Source organism: Manis pentadactyla, chromosome 8 (genome assembly GCF_030020395.1).
Source record: "Manis pentadactyla isolate mManPen7 chromosome 8, mManPen7.hap1, whole genome shotgun sequence".
Taxonomy (NCBI): domain Eukaryota; kingdom Metazoa; phylum Chordata; class Mammalia; order Pholidota; family Manidae; genus Manis; species Manis pentadactyla.
Genome location: NC_080026.1, coordinates 115,773,740 through 115,790,889, shown reverse-complemented (window position 1 = coordinate 115,790,889; position 17,150 = coordinate 115,773,740). Strand labels below are relative to the sequence as shown.

Here is a 17,150-nt window from a genome sequence, read left to right as displayed (position 1 = left end):
CTGATGTACAGTAAGGTTTATAACTTGTCACCATCACAATAATGTTGCTCTAATAAACACCCTTATATGTATACACATATATATATGTGTGTATATATATAAGCATTTATAGAGTTTATGAAAATACAGGGAAAATCCTTACATCACAATGGTAACCAAGTTCTACATACAGTATAATTTCAACTATACAAAAATATATTTTGTATAAAAGGACAGAAAACAAACAAAAAGTCTAAAATAACAACAGTAGTTATTTCTGAGTAGTGGGATTATAGATGTTTTTCTGTCAGTTACTAAATTTTTCTGTATTTTCCAAATCCTCTCTAGTGAAAAAGTATTACATTATAATGGGAGAAGAGTAAAATTAATTTCTAAATAATAATCATTCTTATTCTGTTACTTACATGATGGTAGATGGTAGAGCTGAAGGTTATTGAAAGAAACAGAGTATTGGTTTATTTAGAAAGCAGCTGTCAGAATTGAACAACAAATGAAGTTACCAAACTAGCAACAGCATTTAGACCACTCAACTAGCCGACATGAATAGAGAATAATCAGCTCCCTAATGTGAAAGAATGGTGGTTTCAACTAAATATGGCGCGTAGGTAGACAGTTAACGTAGGTAGCAAATCCAAAGGAACTGGCAACATATGTCCAAAAACTTGTATACAAATGTTCACACCAGCATTATTGGTAATAGTCAAAAAGTGGGAACCCATGTGTCCATCCACCAATGAATGGATAAACAAAATTGGTATATCTATTCAATGGAATACTATTCAGCCATGAAAAGGAATAAAAGATGACCCTTGAAAACACTACGCTAAGTAAAAGAAGCTCATGAAAGGCTAGCATTTTTGATTCCATAACATTGTATGATTCCACTTACAAGAACAGGTAAATCCATAGACAAAAAAAAGTAAATTAGTGGTTGCCCATGGCTGCAGGATTGGGAAGAAATGGGAGTGACTGTTAAGGGTTTCTTTTTAGGATGATGAAATGTTCTGAAATAAGATAGTGATGGTTACACAATTCTATGAACATATTTAAAACCAGTGAATTGGACCCTTTAAAAGGGTAAATTTTATAGTATCTGAATTATATCCCAATAAAGCTGGTATAGAAAATAGCAAGTAACAATGAATTTAGTTGATAAAAATGTAGTTGATAAAAAATTAATTTCGCGTACATATACACAATGGAATATTATTCAGCCATAAGAAGAAAACAAATCCTACCATTTGCAACAACATGGATGGAGCTAGAGGGTATTATGCTCAGTGAAATAAGCCAGGTGGAGAAAGACAAGTACCAAATGATTTCACTCATATGTGGAGTATAAGAACAAAGGATAAACTGAAGGAGCAAAACAGCAGCAGACTCACAGAACCCAAGAATGGACTAACAGTTACCAAAGGGAAAGGGAATGGGGAGGATGGGTGGGAAGGGAGGGATAAGGAGTGGAGGGGGAGAAAGGGGGCATTACGATTAGCATGCATAATGTGGGGGGGGCACGGGGAGGGCTGTACAGCACGGAGAGGACAGGTAGTGATTCTACAACATCTTACTACGCTGATGGACAGTGACTGCAGTGGGGTATGTGGGGGGAACTTGGTGATGGGGGGAGTCTAGTAAACATAATGTTCCTCATGTAATTGTAGATTCATGATACCAAAATAAAATTTTGAGAAAGACCCCAGAGGACTCCCTTACCCCTTCCACCATGTAAGGAAGAAGGTACAGGCTGTGAACTGGGAAGAGGACTCTCGCCAGAACGTGACCATGCCTACACCCTGATCTTGGACTTCCAGGCCTCTAGAACTGAGAAATAAATTTTTGTTATATATAAAAATAAAATTAATTTAGCTTGTAAATAGTCTGCTCTACTACTGAAAATTATTTTCTGTCAACAATTAGCCAGATATAAACTTTTTTTCATTCATATCCTGATGACATCAAAGGAGAAACAATTAAACAATATATAAGTAATTTTATTATTGAAAGTAATAAAACTTATGAAAGAAAAATAGCAAAACTTAACCAAGGCAGTATAATCTAATTGGGCAAAAATGTATTCATTTTGGGAAGGAGAAAGGACAGATTAAAAATTAAGATTATAGGGAAAATTTTGAATCTTGAAGATATTTAACTACAGAATCTCCTGGGTGATAAAATGAACCATTTATGCAAATTTGATTTCTTGCAAACTGCTACACATAAGGGGCATGTAATCAAATTTGGTGATGTGTGAAACTTTGCATGGAAATGAAAAGTCAAGTGCCACAGGTGAATTTAGTGAATGCCAAGAATTATAAAGGGTCCTGTGGCCTCTGGAAGCTGAAGGCCTTGGTTACTGAAGGCACACATTCTCACTCCCTCAGTGTTTTTCCAGAGTTATCTTCCCAACTCTGAGTTTAAAGACATCACATTGGTAGGTTAGCACCAGCCTTCAGTGGGAGTCTTTGCACCATGAAATCAGTGAATGCTACATATCAGGGCTTTTCCCCCCCTTTTACTCAGTCTGTTGTCAAACATTTATCACCACACCATTGGTTATATTCCTGATATCTCTGGTTAAACAGCAGTCACAAAGGTTAAACACTGAGTCTCAGTTCTTGTTCTTATGACTGATGGATGCATTCTGTGGCCCTGTTCAGTGGTTTTGCCTCCCCCACTTAGCCGTGACTTCAACAAAAACAGATATTCCTGCTTGCTGTTGCCAAGCTGCATGTGTGAAGAAGGGCGTGGTCTGTAAGGAGCCAAGCTCTTAGGCAGTAGGACCTTCCTGAAGGTCTGGAACAGCCCCCAGGTTTCCTTCCTCAGTGTATTTCCACATGAATAGCCAATCAGCACCTCACACTGGACAAAATGGATCCTCCCTCCACCTCTCTGAAAAGCATCACATTTCCTGAGCAGAAACTTGGAAACCATCCTCAACAATGCTAACCTCTTGGCAGACCCTGCTCATTTCACTCCCTGTTAATCTTTCCAATCAAATCCCCTCTCCAATTCACTTTGATGTGGTCCCCCAAATCCCCCACCATCCCCCATATTGCCCCCTCTCATCCAACCTTTATACAGTAGGTTGCTGGGCTGAACATTTGAAAAAGCAAGAGGGAGCACGCCATTCCCTGCTTAATAATTCCTCGTTACTCTCCATCAAGTTTGGTACAAAGCGCAAATTTCCTTGGCACAGTGGAAAAGGCCCTTTAGCACCAGACTCTGGTCCACCTCTACATTTCTCTGTTACCAATAACTCCCTGGTCACTAACCTCTCTCTGCTTACTGTTTGCTGGACACACCAGTCTTTCTGCTCTGTGCCTCTGCTTCATCCTGGAGAAGTCAACAGAGGCCTTAGTCTGCACCCAGCAAACCACCAGGTCTCTCTCTTAGCTATGTCTGCAGCATAGTACTTCGTACACCATAGTTTTAAATGGGTGTAACAGTCTGTCTCTCCCTACTTGGGGCGTTGAGCTCTGTGAATGTCTTTGCATTCTGCAGTCCTAGGACCAGAGTCAAGCTTCTTGTATTCTTAGAGCTTGGCTTACTTTTTGTATCCCTAGGTATGTAGTACCTAGCTCAGGGCCTGCAGAGAGAGAGGCTACTCCCATCTGTAAAGTAGGCACAGTACCATTTACCTGAGCTGGTTATTGGGAAGATTAAATGAGATGGTGCATGCAAACACGTGCAGCATAGTGCATGGCACAAAAAGATGGGTTCTCTTTCCCTGGAAGAGCCCCAACAAAAGAACCAACACATTATACATTTATGCAGCAATCTGCAATTTACAGAGTTCATCCATCATTCAAATATACAGAAGGAGAGCGACAGATCAAAATATGTTTCCAATTTTCTTTGAATTCAGAGGGTTTTGTTTCAATTCAAAATTCCTTTCCCTGGCCCAGCATTTATCTGTAAGAAGGTTAACCAGGCATGATGGAATCAGTTCGGCTAATCTTTAAAATAAAGACCTTAAAAATGCTCTATGTATAAGAGCTTTCAAATTTCCTTCCCCAGATGCTACCTTATTAGATGTCATGTTAAACAAGATGTTAAAAGCAGGGCTGTTCTGGGTGAAGCAGGATCTGAACCACCCACCAGATCTCCCCTTGCTGGGCCATTCCTTTGCAGAACCTAGAGGCTCAGAAAATACACCTTTCAAAACACTCCTTCACTCTATAAATGTGGAAAACCAAGCAGAGAGAGGTCTAGAAGCTTGCCCAAGGTTCTGGAATCCAGTAAAGCCAGCCGAGGATCTCATACTCTTTCCACCACATCATACTGCCTCCAGAGTCAAGACCACAGTCTGTGGTCTCAGGACCAAGGGTTGACTACACATGACTGTTTATCGTCTATAAATGTTGCAACTGTACAAATCCAAGGTAGCTGGAAGTATAAATAATACAATCTGTTTCCACTTGACAAAGGTCAAATGGAAGAGTATTAATATCAGCTTTCCCTTAAGGAGATAAGAACAGCATTGTCTGGCTGCCCACAGAGTAACAACCCAACCATAAAAAGAATATGTCAGTTTCTGGAACAAAGATGAAGGAAGTCAAAGACCCACCTCCCAGATTATTCTAGAGGTAAGAGTTAACTAGCCCAATTACTGCCAGGTTAATGCAGGATCTGCTAGCAGAGATTGCTCCATGCTCACCCATAGCTACTTTCCCCTTCTTTCTTAATTATAGTACCCTGATTTTATTTAGGGTGTCCCAAGAAGAAAGAGTAATTTCCCCAGGCTCTCCTGCAGATAGTTATGACCATACAATTAAGTCCTGGCCAATGATAGTTAAGTAGTCATTGAGTAGGACTTCTGGCAAAACCCTCTAAAGGGGCATGGCCTTTGGCCATTTTCTTCTTTTCTGTTCTCCTTTCTGCAACCTGAAACTTAGATGTGATGGCTGCAGCTCCAACAGCTGTCTTCTCACTGTGAGGATGAATAGCCTTGCACTAAAGATGACAGAGCAGAAAGAAAATTACTCAGTTCCTGGTGACTTCATGAAGAAGCCATCAAAATTGCCCTGAACTGTCCTACCTCTACCTTTTTTATGTGAGAGAATAAACCCTTATAAGATAAATTTACAGTAGTTAGGTCTCTTTTCCTAGCAGCCAAACCTTGGCCCCATTGGCAGAAGCTAAGGAAGCCATACAGACATACTTAGCAGATCTCTGTATGTGGTTAACAGATGTGGTGACTCCAGGAAAGGAAGAAATTCACCACATATCCTTCCCAACTCCTTGCCAGATTTTCAAGAATAATTCCAGAGCCAGTTAGCAGAGAGTAAACATTCCCAAGTTAAAATTAGATGATTAGTAGCCAAACTTATCAAAATTTGGCAGAAAGAATAAGTCCGTGAAAGCAGTGGGTGTCTGGGGGAGCAGATTGTGGACGCTGCATCACTTCTTCCATTATATCTGACCAGGAGAGGGGCCTCTTTTTGTATCTCTTCAAGAGAGCTGAATTCCTGACACAGGGCTGGCTTCAGATCAGCACACTGTCTCCCACATCTCAATGGTACCAGCCACTGCTTGGTCAAATGTGGGGCCTAATCAAAGGACAGAGGCTCTCAGTGGAGAAGTCTGAGGGAACTCCACATTCCTGCTCCACCTAAAATGCAACCGAAACTGTGTCACCCTAATTAACAGGCTGACACCCATACCCAGGCTCCTCAGCTGTCTCTGAGGGGCATCCCGGTGGTGCCAGGAATCCCCTTACCACAGCACCATGATAAAACAAGGTCCTTTAAAAGGGGTTCTCCAGTTTTCTTACTTCATCAGCTACTTCCGTGCTGTACAATCTTAGGCGGGGCAATTAATCTCTCTACGCCTCAGTGTCCCCATCTGAAAAATGGATACGATCATAGCACTCACCCTAAAGGGCAGTAGTGAGGCTCACATGAGTTCACATTTATAAAGTAGTGACGATAGTGTTTGGCACAACGTAAGTCCTCAATACATGTCAGCTATTAATATCACTGAGTTATTTTTACTTCTTTTCAAAGAAAACTACTTTTAAATTTCTCCATCATTTTTTTCCCATTATCAACAGGTGTCACCTTGTCTTTCTTCTCCACATTTTCCAAGAGCTGACACTCTTGCTCTGCGTAAAGGACAACCCCCTTCTGTGCATTACCTTCTTCACACCCCATTATTTTTTTTACCTGAAACCTTAGATAGGTCCCTTAGATATATACAGGCACTACCAGTTTTCAGCCCGTCCAATGTTCCTATCTCAAGCCACACAGTCATAACTACACCACAACCATACCTCTTGAGACTGCTAGTTGAAATGGAAGAGTGTCTATCAGTTAAGCCAGGTGATAGACCTACTATGATTCTATGCCATTTATCCTCCTAAGGCACACATAGTATTAAAACAAAACAATTTCACCAATCGTTTAGCTTTAAAAATGGACTGAAATTTGGGAAAGACATCCAAATAGAGTGTAAGTTGTTTTAAACATTGGATATACCTGATAGAATAGCTCCAATAACATCTTCCGGCAAGCTCGCTTATAAGGCTCATGGGGCTACTGCTTCCTCCCGGGTAAGTGCCATCCAGGTACTCACAAGCGACGACTGATTCATAGATCAGGTGACATTGGCTGTTCTCCAGGCCAGGAATTTGGCCAAAAGGGTGCTTTGTGTAGTACCATTCAGGCTTGTTTCTCACGTTAATGTTGATAACTTCATGTCTTAGAAAGCAGAGGGAAAATAAGGCAGAACAAAAACGAGAGGCTTACCCAGGCAGAAGCAATCGATTTATAAAATTTGAATTTGCAGTAAGTTTTTTAACATCTAGGTCTTTTACAAAGAAAAATGCACAGCCATATCATTGTCTTCCTTCCTACAGTTGTGTGTGTTGAATGTTGCCTATGCCTTGTCTCCTGTGCTCCTTGTGATTCCTGTCTCTGGGAGGTTGAATCTCCTGCCCCAAATCACCACTAGGAAGTAGCAGAGCCAAGAATGGGAGCCCAGTAGGTCTGACTCAGAGCTCACATGCTTTTAGAACTCAAAAGTACAACTTTGAGGTGAGGCTTAGAACCTCACCCCCCCCTGTTTTGAGAGAAATCTTCTGCATCCGTGGATGTTTTGTTGCCCTTGACTAGCTTGGATTAATACTTAGTCTATAGGCACACACTTGATCATCTACATTTGCCCTCTTACAGCACTAAACTATGTTTTCTACCTTTATCTTGCATCTACCTACCACTTCAGCAGTTTATTAAAAATAAAAATAATAATAATAATAAGGGAAAAATGGGGATTCACATATAAATCAAGTATAAAAACCAAACGAATAATCATAATTGACCTGATTGTGTATAGTTCACGATGCGTGATCAAAACCGAAAGTTTCTGTGATGACTGCCCTTGCATTGTTCACCATGTAAGAACTTATTCACTATGTAAGAACTTGTTCACCATGTAAAAACTTGTTCACTATGCTTCAGAAGATTGGAGACTGTTGAGAATTAGGCTTGGGGTTGATTAATGATTGTTCATTGAGTCCCCTATACAGAATTTTATTGTTGTTAACAACCATTTGATCAATAAATATGAGGGATGCCCTCTCAAAAAAAAAAAAAAAGTACAACTCTGACTTTAACAGTTCACCGCAGCATATGGTTAAGTGTTAGCAGTTATGGGCATGAATTCTGGCATCAAACCGCCTGGGGTCTGGACAGTCTAGCTTGTGATCTTGGCTGAATTCCTTAACCTCCCTGTGCTCAGTGCCCTTAACTGTAAACTGGGGGTAATAGTTATATCCACCTCTTGGCATGTTGTGAAGATCAAATAAGTGAGTACTTATAAAGTGCTTAGGACAGTGCCCAGTATATAAGCATGCAGTAACTGTTTAATTCTTCTTCTTAATTATTATTAGAGGTTCAAGCCTACAAAGTTTATTGAGGTGCTCACATATGTTTAAAAAAGGTTAAAGGAAATAAGTGTGTGTATCCTTTGCTCAGGTAATTGTCTTAAATTCTAAAGTGGTTCTCAACCAAGAGTGATCTTGTCCCATTCCCCAGGGACACACAGCAATGTCTGGAGATATAATGTTTTTGGTTGTGATAACTGGAGGAAGAGGGGATTCAACTACCTCCTAAGGGTAGACACCAGGGATACCGCTAAATATCCAGTAACACTCAGAAAACCTCCCCACACCCCCAACACATAATAAAGAATTGTCTGGCCCAAATGCCAATAGTGAAAGCATTGAAAAACTCTGCCCTAAAGAAATATTTACAATAATTTCTAAGCTGCCAATTTCTCATTCTGGGTAAAACATCAAGCGATTGTTACTTCAAATAGAGAACATTAGGGTCAACTAGAATTGAGCCAGAGGGAAGAATCAGGGCATACATGCTATACACATCACACAACAGAATTACATAATTTTATGTAAAATGTCTCTGTATTTCTCTGACATGAATCTGAAACTCTGAAGTTATCTCCTGATGATGGACTCGCCGAGACAAGAGCCGAAAGTCTGGAGTAACACGTTCTCAACCCACTGGCTTTGAGGCCAGCGGCATTACACAGTCCGCATTCCAGGGAAGTTGCTCTACCTTCCAAATCCAGAACTCCCTGCAGGAGCTGGTCTTGCAAAATTCCTTCTGGAAGGACATATACCCATTTCTATGTCAGAACCTTCAAGGCACCTCTTGATAGTGAGGTAGGGCAGAGACATGGAACAAGCATCATGATTAATTTTCCTGCCTATGATGAAAATGCTCAGATATAAGTAGCACAGTAAGAACAGCAGGGACTCCATCTTAAGGCCAAGATTCCATTTCATTTTAAAAACCAGGGAGGTAGGAGGTAAGATTCCTAACATATTTTCTGGTAATCTGCCAATAACCTACCCTATCTTAAGGCAGGGCAAGCAGTCCTAAATGATATCTTCCCACTGCTTGAGGGGAACACTATCTTGGAGAACATGATCGAGAAATTCCTTGTGTTAAGTTAAGCTGACAGAATATCTAGAGGACAGACTGGATGTCTGACCAGACAGACATCATGAGGCAACATGTAACGCCTAACCACACCCCTGCTCCAGCCCTTTGCCCCATTTTTGAAAACCTTAAAAGACAGAATCCAAAGCCTTAGCCGCACCTCCTCTCCGAGGTTGGTTTTACATAATCCCCTTTCTTCAAGTGTGTACTTTGCCCTAAATAAAGACTTCTTGCTGCTCAACTTGCTGCATTTTGTTTCTGTGGTCTTCCAGTGGTAAATGTCTTTCTTGTATCACTACTTCATTCAATTTTCTAGACTTAAGCACTAGTCTTCTCTCTCTGTCCTACTTCAGACAAGTAGAGAAGGGCTGCTGAGATCTCTGAATTGGGCTTGCAAGTTCCCATCACCTGGGTGATCAGGATGGGACTGCAGCTGTACAATCACGCTCTTTAGCAGCCTGCCCCCAGATCTCCTTTCTTTGCCTTTGGGAAGTTCTCAGAAGATAATCTCACTCCATCCAGTGCTCTGCGGCTCCCCCATATCCTGGGGTGGTAGGAGCTCAGTTCCCACGCTGTGCAGATTCAAGGGGACCCTGGCTTCAGGAGTGGGCAAGGGATCTGCCCTATGAGGAGCAGGAATGCAATGAGCTTCCCTTCCCTCCCTCTGCTCTTCCTTGTGCTCTGCTGCCAGCACAGCTGCTGTCATTTGCTGCTAAGTCTCACTTTAGTAATTCCTTCCTTACCGACACTCCTCTGGCCTGCTCGAGAAGTCTTTCTTAGTCAGAGAAAAGACCTCTCCCGGACCTGGGTTGAGGTTTCACCTAGTGCTCAGGGAACGACCTCCCCAGACGCAGCTACCTGACAATAGCAGTCCCTTTTATTTCATTGTTTGGAACTATTTGTTCATTAAAAAAATATTTTTAAGCACTTACTATGTGCCAGGCCCTCTTCTAGACCAAGAGCAAAGGAGATGAAAGTCCTTAACCTTAAAACCTTACCATTGGGGGTGGGGTGGTGGTGAGGTGGGGGTGAGTGTAGAGGTGGGGCTGGGTGTGAGGAAAGTCATCAACAAATAAGAAAATGCTGGAGCTGGAAAGCGAAATGAAGAGAACAGCTGATCTAAAGGTGCCTGAGATGTGGGCGGGGGTACCCACTATGGTGAAGTCAGAGAAAGCCGGGGTCTCAGCTATGTCCTTCCTTCACCAGGTTAAGGGAGGGATGGGGTGGGGAACCCGAACCCACTCACCAGCACCATCATTCAGTTTATGCTGAGTTGTCCTAAAAGTTTAAGGCACAGACACAACTCTAAGAAAAAGCTCTCTATCTCAGGAAGGCCGCTAAAGAACACTTTGCTAACCATTTATTGACTTTGCCTCAGAAGAAAGCAACAGAGAGCCCTCTGGAATCTGAGCAGGGTGCCCCTAATGTTGAACCGCCCCTGTGGGGCACTTGGCCCCCTGCTTCTCACCGGATGCCTTTGGCCCCGAGGACAAGGCGCGTCCTGAGCGCTTAGGAGCAGAACCTCGTGCCATAGCTGCGGATCAGGCCCTCTGGCACCGGCCCTGGGGGTATGCGTCCTGCGGGGGAGGGGAGAGGGAGGGATGTAGCCCGGTGGCTGGATAGGCTCACCCTCCTCCAGTGATCCCAAGCCGGCTGCACGCGCTTCGCTTCCCGAGGCCCAGAGACATCACTTTCGTTTCGCAGGTGGCTTTTGCGCGGAGGAACCCATCAAGTTCCTCCCCGCCGTGATGGTAAGGGAGCCGAGGCCGGCCCACCCCATCCAGAGCCAGCATCCCCCAGCCTGGCAGTGCTCCCCACCCGCAGGCCGCTGTCCGCAGGCCTCACCTTTCCCCAGGGTCCTGCTCACTTCCTCAGCCACGCCTCCTGGGCTCTGCACAGCGCCCAGCGCCCAACGCCGCCGCGCCAGGGCCCAGAGACAGCTGCGCTCCAGCGCGCCCCTCCTGCCCCAAATTCAATTACTGAGCCACTGAGCTCTGGGGGGCAGAGGGGACGTGATCTGAGCCGAGAGCTAGGGTACCTTAACCAAGAGAGGCATCACCCTAGATTATTCGAAAGCCTAAAGAGTAGGAAGAGTGGGCAAGAAAACCCCTTCTTTAGTAGAGCATTCGGGGGGGGGGGGTCACCTCCACATAAAAAATCTGTTAAGAATGGGCACTTAAAGTCCAGCACATATCTCAAGGAGGTTTAATGAGAATTGACCAGGGTAATGCTAATATGTTCTTTCGCATTCTAAGCCCTCCCTCCTGTATTTCTACGACACTTCCACATGTCTGTAAAATGAGAAAGGTTTTGTTTTGTTTTCGCTTTTCTTAATAAGGCCACACTTCTACATGATACAGCAGTTAAGAAAAACTTGTCCGTGTTGACCTCTTGCCCTGTCCTGACAGTGACTGCCTCACTTGCCTCACCCTAGTTCTGGCTCTGAAAAATTGGTGATGAAACAAGATACTTAGATGCAAAGACAAATTTGTAAGCTCTCTCCAACCCCCAGCATAAATTGCAGAGAAAACCCTTTCAGTTTCTAAGGTCACATTGCCAACGGCCTAGCAATTCAGGATCAGGATCCGCTTGGATAGCATTTCCAAGTACTTGAGATAAAGGAGATAGCTGGCTTTTGCTCTGACCCTGATCAGCTGAGGTCCTAAAATTTAGCAGGTGGAAAGATAATTTCAACTTTTTCAGGATTGAGGTGAAAGAGGAACTGCTTGTAAATAAATGGATTTTGTAGGATTTGACAGGTAAAGAAGGAAAGAAAAGTATATGTCTCACTCACACTGACTGATTTCCATGGATTACCTTATTTGATTCCCAAACTACTCAGTTAGACAACTAGTATGATTACTAGTTTATAAAATAGAAAGCAACCTTAGAAAAATGAAATTACTTGCCCAGTGACCAGCTACTAGGGATAAACAACGTAAAAAGTCTACAGCCTGACTCGAATAAACTGCTAAAGCTGATAACAATCTGGAGAGGACAGGATATAAGTCCCAAAAAAGATATATAACACATAATGGCTGCTCAACAGAAGTTAGCTGAATCTAAATATCTTCATTAAAATGCCCACTCAGAGAAACTTTACCTCCAGTATTCTCAGGATAGTTTGGACTTGGGATACTGAGTCACCTCAACAAGTTCACACAAGTGGGTGTATAAAACAAAGCTAATTTATTAATTTGCAAGAAGACTTTTAGAACATCATGCAGACTAGAAGAGATATGTTCCCTGCGTCCTGGGCAAGCCACATGGGAACCAAAGATGAGAAGGCAGCTTATGCTTGGCAAAGGTGGCACAGGAGCAGGGCAGGAGGAGTCAGGGAATGAGGTCCAATAGCGGGGTCTTTGTTCATTTCTGTGGTCCTCTAACCAGTGGACAGATACTGGCAAGGTAGACCAGTAATCCAGTCAGTCTAGCCTGTATATCCCTTTGGCCAGTGCCTCAGGGGCAGGGTTTACTTGGTAGCATTCCTCCTTTTCCTCTTTCATAATTTTGTGATTTTTATTTTATTTACTAATTTTGTTTAGTGTTTTATAAGCATTATCTCCCAGTTACACACACTTGCATTTGCCTAAGTTGAGTAACTCCTATACAGTTTCAGGATTGGTGGGCCAGGCCACAGGGGTTAATGCTCATGAAAATCAAGAAGACGGTTAGGTGGCCCAGATGGGTCAGCAGGAAGCCAAGCACAGAGCAAGGAAACGTGGTCCCTATCTGAGCAAAGGCTTGGGAAAGTGGAAGGGCCGGGGCTGACCACTTACTGCAGCCCCAGCATGCGAATGCAGTGAAGCCATCCTAAGGTCATGCTTGCTTTGGCTGCCTCAGGCCAGCTGGCCAGCCCAAATGGCCTCTTTGGGCTTTAAGGGCTCCCCTCATGGGTCATCTCTAGTAAGCCAGTCTCCAGGAGCGCCAAACCAAGGAGGTGTCACTCGCATGGGCTTTGAAGTACGGCAGACTTGGGCTGCGTCCTGACTCCCTGCTCAGTAGTTGGATGTTCTCTGTATTTGGGCAAATGTTCTATTCCAAGCCTCAGTTTCCTCATTGGTAAAATGGGAATAACCCTTTGTAGGACATGCATAGGTAGCGCTGAGCACCGTGCCCGGCACAGACCCATAATCCAGGTAGCAGTAGCGTCTCAAGACAACAGTGGTCAATGAAGGATCTATATTCTCTACTGAATTGGGCCCCCAACGTCCCCATCAGTGCCACTGCTCCCTCCTCTAAAGCTTGGAGAAAGGGCAAGGCACTGGGGACCCAGACTGCCCCAGATGGTGAGAAGGAAGGAGTTATCGGTTCTCTTGCGCTTGGTTTGTTCAGAGTGGAGGACAAAGCTGCTTGTCTTGACTTTTTGGCCAACTCTTGGAAAGGGAAAGTCAGGTTTGATGCATGTCCTGCACAGGCAGCCAGAGGGGACAGAGAGGAGGGAAGGTTTTCTAGAAGAGGAAGGAGGGTCATTTTGGAGCGCCCAAGAGGTCTGTAAGAACCTCATGAGCAGTTTCGGGGTCTGTGAATATTTCCTGTAGAATGTGCATCGCCCCTCCATCTGTGTGGCCTACTCTGTGACATCAGTGGAATGCAAGCACCTCACAAGGGACATCACTGTTGCCGAGGCAACCCCTTCACCTCAAGGTAGACAGGGAGGAACCAGAACCACCCTTCACCTCAAGGTAGACAGGGAGGAACCAGAAGAATCCTTCACCTGAAGGTAGACAGGGAGGAACAAGAAGCACCCCAACTGTAAGACGCCTATTGAAGGGAAGGTGCACAGGAGGAGTACCACAGGTGTGTCTGGCAGAGAGTGGCAAGGGAAAGAGGGCAGATGGAGGGTCTTCAGGCCTTGGGGTCAGCCGCAGGGAATACAGTACAGTGCAGTGCAGACAGCTGCAGTCTTGTTTAGTTCTCTGAGCTGTGACCTGGAACAAAGCACAGCTTCTTCCAGGGCCTCTGGCAGCTTCCATGGCTCTGAGCCTCCTTTCTACAGCCTGACTGTGACGGGAGTAGGCGAAGAGCAGTCTGGAGCCGTGATGGGGAGATCAGAAAAGGGGCTTTCCCTTTTTCAACCTCACCCTCGAAGGAAAGTGAGAAAAGGATACTCATGTCCTTACTGGATGGGTGGAGAGGTTCAGGGGGTCAAAGAGAGCCTTCATTCTGTAATGAAGCAAGTATTTATTGTGCACCTATGATGTGCAAGGTGCTGTGCTAGCAATCTGGTGGCCTCGTGGAGTTTTGAATGCACACCAAGAGAAGGAATGCCCGGAATCCACTGCCCCAAGAGTAGGCACCAACTGGAAATGGAAGCACGGTCTCACACCAGCTCTAGCAGGCTCCTAGACATCTAGGTGGGTTAAATTAAACCTGCAGGATCCCTTCCTCCCAGGTAGTTCATGCAGTAATTCGGAGGTGTTTGAGATATACTCGAGATCTGGGGAGTGGTGGTAGAGGGGACAACCAAGGGTGTCAACTGTGTCCTATCAAAGACAAGAATCCCCCAGTCTGAGTGTCAGACGTGAGCGGACAACGATCAGCCGTCACTCCCGCCAGGTGCCCTCCTGCTGGAGTCAGTCTGTGATATCAGGAGTTGGAGCTCAGATTCCCTTCTGTTTACTGGGTTTAGTAACAGCCAGTATCTGATAATATTCAGACTACTTTGAGACCCTCAGGTGGAAGTCTCTAGAAAAAACACAAAGCCCATAATTCTCAAATGTCTCACTTCCCGATCAGTAACAGAGTGGGAGGAGGGCTCAGCTTTGAAGCTCTCCTGGGATGCTCCTGCTTTCTTCCAGGTCATTTCCCTGCACCAGACATAAGACAGTCTCCTACCAGCCTGCCTCAAACAAAAGGGAAGGTGTCATCATTTTGGCCCTGCTTGTTGGTGCAAAACCACATGCTCCTAACAAACTGTTCTCCTGGGAACCTGCTTCAGTAGGCTTCTTACTAGCAGTTAGGGGACCTGCCTGAAGTTCATGAAAAGGTCCTTTGCTGAGATTTGTTCCAGGGTCACTGAGGAGACAGGACTGCATGTGTGTGCTGGAAAGGGAGAGAGTGGGGATGCCTTGGCCCCACCACTATGTGCCACCCCAAAATGCTCCCAGGGCATCCATACTATATCCTCCCTGATGCCTCACCCCAAAATGCACCAGCCAGTATCAGAAGACCCCTCACTCCCTTTCTCTAATCCACTGCAGAGAAGGCTGCCCCGTCCTGTCAGCAAAAAAGCCATCTCAGATATCCCTGGTCATACTCCCAGAACCTCTGGGCAGAAGGAGCCTCAAGTTCAAACCTCATTTCCCTGCTTCATGCCCATATTTCTCCTAAATTGTCACCTGCCTTTCCCTAAGCAATACCAGGGGAAGTCCATAGACACACGTCTGATGTTTCACAGATACCAGGTCACTGAGCGCAGCATTATGGCAAGACCAAAGGCTTGAAAGTTGGACAGTCCCGGGTTCAAATCCTAGCTCTGTGATGTTGAGTAAGTGGCCTCAACTCCTCTGTGACGCAGTTTCCTTATGTGTAAAATGAGGACAGTGCCTCTTTCAGAGGTTTACTTTGAGGATGATACATGTAAAGCATTTTGCACAATGCTTAAATCTCAATAAATGAGGTGCATTGTTTGCTATTTACTAAACCCTCCCATGGGGTGCTGGGGCCATGCGACTTGTCTGGTTTTCTCCAGAAAGAGAGAATTGCTCATCACTCTACCAACTGCTTCTCTGCTGCTTCTCTTAGTTTGCCCTGTAATCCTCCATTTATCTTCAGATTGTGTAAGACTCCCAAGCAAGAAGGTAGGTGTCAAGAGGAGAGGCGGTGGTGGAGGGGTGGGGTTGGTGAGTTAAACTTCTGTCAGGGATCATTCCCAGGTCATTTAGTTGGTAACATTGCTAGTAAGTCAGTCTGCAGATAGATGAAGGCCCTCCAGACCGAAAGTGGCTAAGGGCTGTGTCTGGGAGGACTTTTTGCTCACATTTCCCAAGGAACTCAGCCACTGTAAGCACTTTGTCTGACTTCCACATGCCTCCCAGGAAAAAAAAAAAAAAATGCTTAGAAGTTACATAATCTAAGAATTCCATTCCATTTCCATTTCAAATTCCTGCTTCTGGGAGTAAAAGCAATGAGGTGAGGTTCTTTTCCCAGTCCTGACTCCATTCATTCATTCATTCAGCAAGTATTCTTGGAGCGCCTGCATCTTTAATGCCAGGCATCAGAGATGAACACTGGTTCCTCCTTCTAGGTGCTCAGAAATTGTGCAGGTGTCAGTGTGGATGCGGCCAGATGGGAGGGAGGGAGCTGTGAGCGTCCCAGGTGCCATGTTTCCTGCTTCCCTCTGTGGCAGCCCCTGGAGCCTTTAGGAGGAAATGGGCAGGTGGAGGAGGCAATTTAGCAATAGCCCTGGGCTTCTGGACCTGGGCAGGGATGTTGGTCACCTCTTCTTCCCAGAGGAGTCCCTGTGATGCTCCCAAACAGGATTTAACAAATCAAAGAGACCTGCCCTTGTCACTAATACCAATGCCGGTCACATCCTGTGCAGAGCACGGCCATGCAACTACCATGCCATCAAGTAGGTACTGTTGTCACAAGTGGGACAATCAGGATTCAGACTCAGGCCTTCTGATTGCAGAGTTTGGCCCATTCCTTCCCTGCTGTATGCTAAGCCTCTGCAAAGCGTTAAGCTCTTCTGAGTGGAAGACCTTTGGGCTGTTTCCTTCTGGGTGGTTTTGGAACAGGACTTATATCCTGCAACTTGGAACTTGGTGGCAGGCAGGGTTGCTTGCTGCACAGCCTTACTCATGTGTACCTGTAGTTTAGGGACACCTCCTGTGTGCCGGGTGCAGCCTCGGCAGAGCACAGGAATCACTCCACCCCCGTGGCTGGAAAACCTTGTGATTGTAGGTTGTTATTTTGTGCAGCCACAGGAAGTGTGACTGCATTCATGGATGATCCTGGGGGTAATTTTGCTGACTGTTCCTGGCCTTGTGTCTAGGTGCTCTGCTTTCCAAGGAGAAAGAGAACTGGTTTGCTCTGACCAATGGGACCCCAGTGTGGGAGTGCAGGCTGACGCCTGGCTCTGTTGTGTGGCCCAAGCAGCCCAGAACACAAGCAGAGAAGCCAGCCACAAACCCTGACGTTTTTTACAGCTGGGTTGGCCTCCCTCTTGCCTTTGTGTCTCTTGCT

General features: G+C 45.0%; 1 pseudogene; it reads right to left on the bottom strand.

Moving 5' to 3' along the window:
* Window positions 1-3,514: 3,514 nt before the first annotated feature.
* Window positions 3,515-12,783, bottom strand: LOC130684483 (glutathione S-transferase omega-2-like; annotated as a pseudogene).
* Window positions 12,784-17,150: the final 4,367 nt, after the last annotated feature.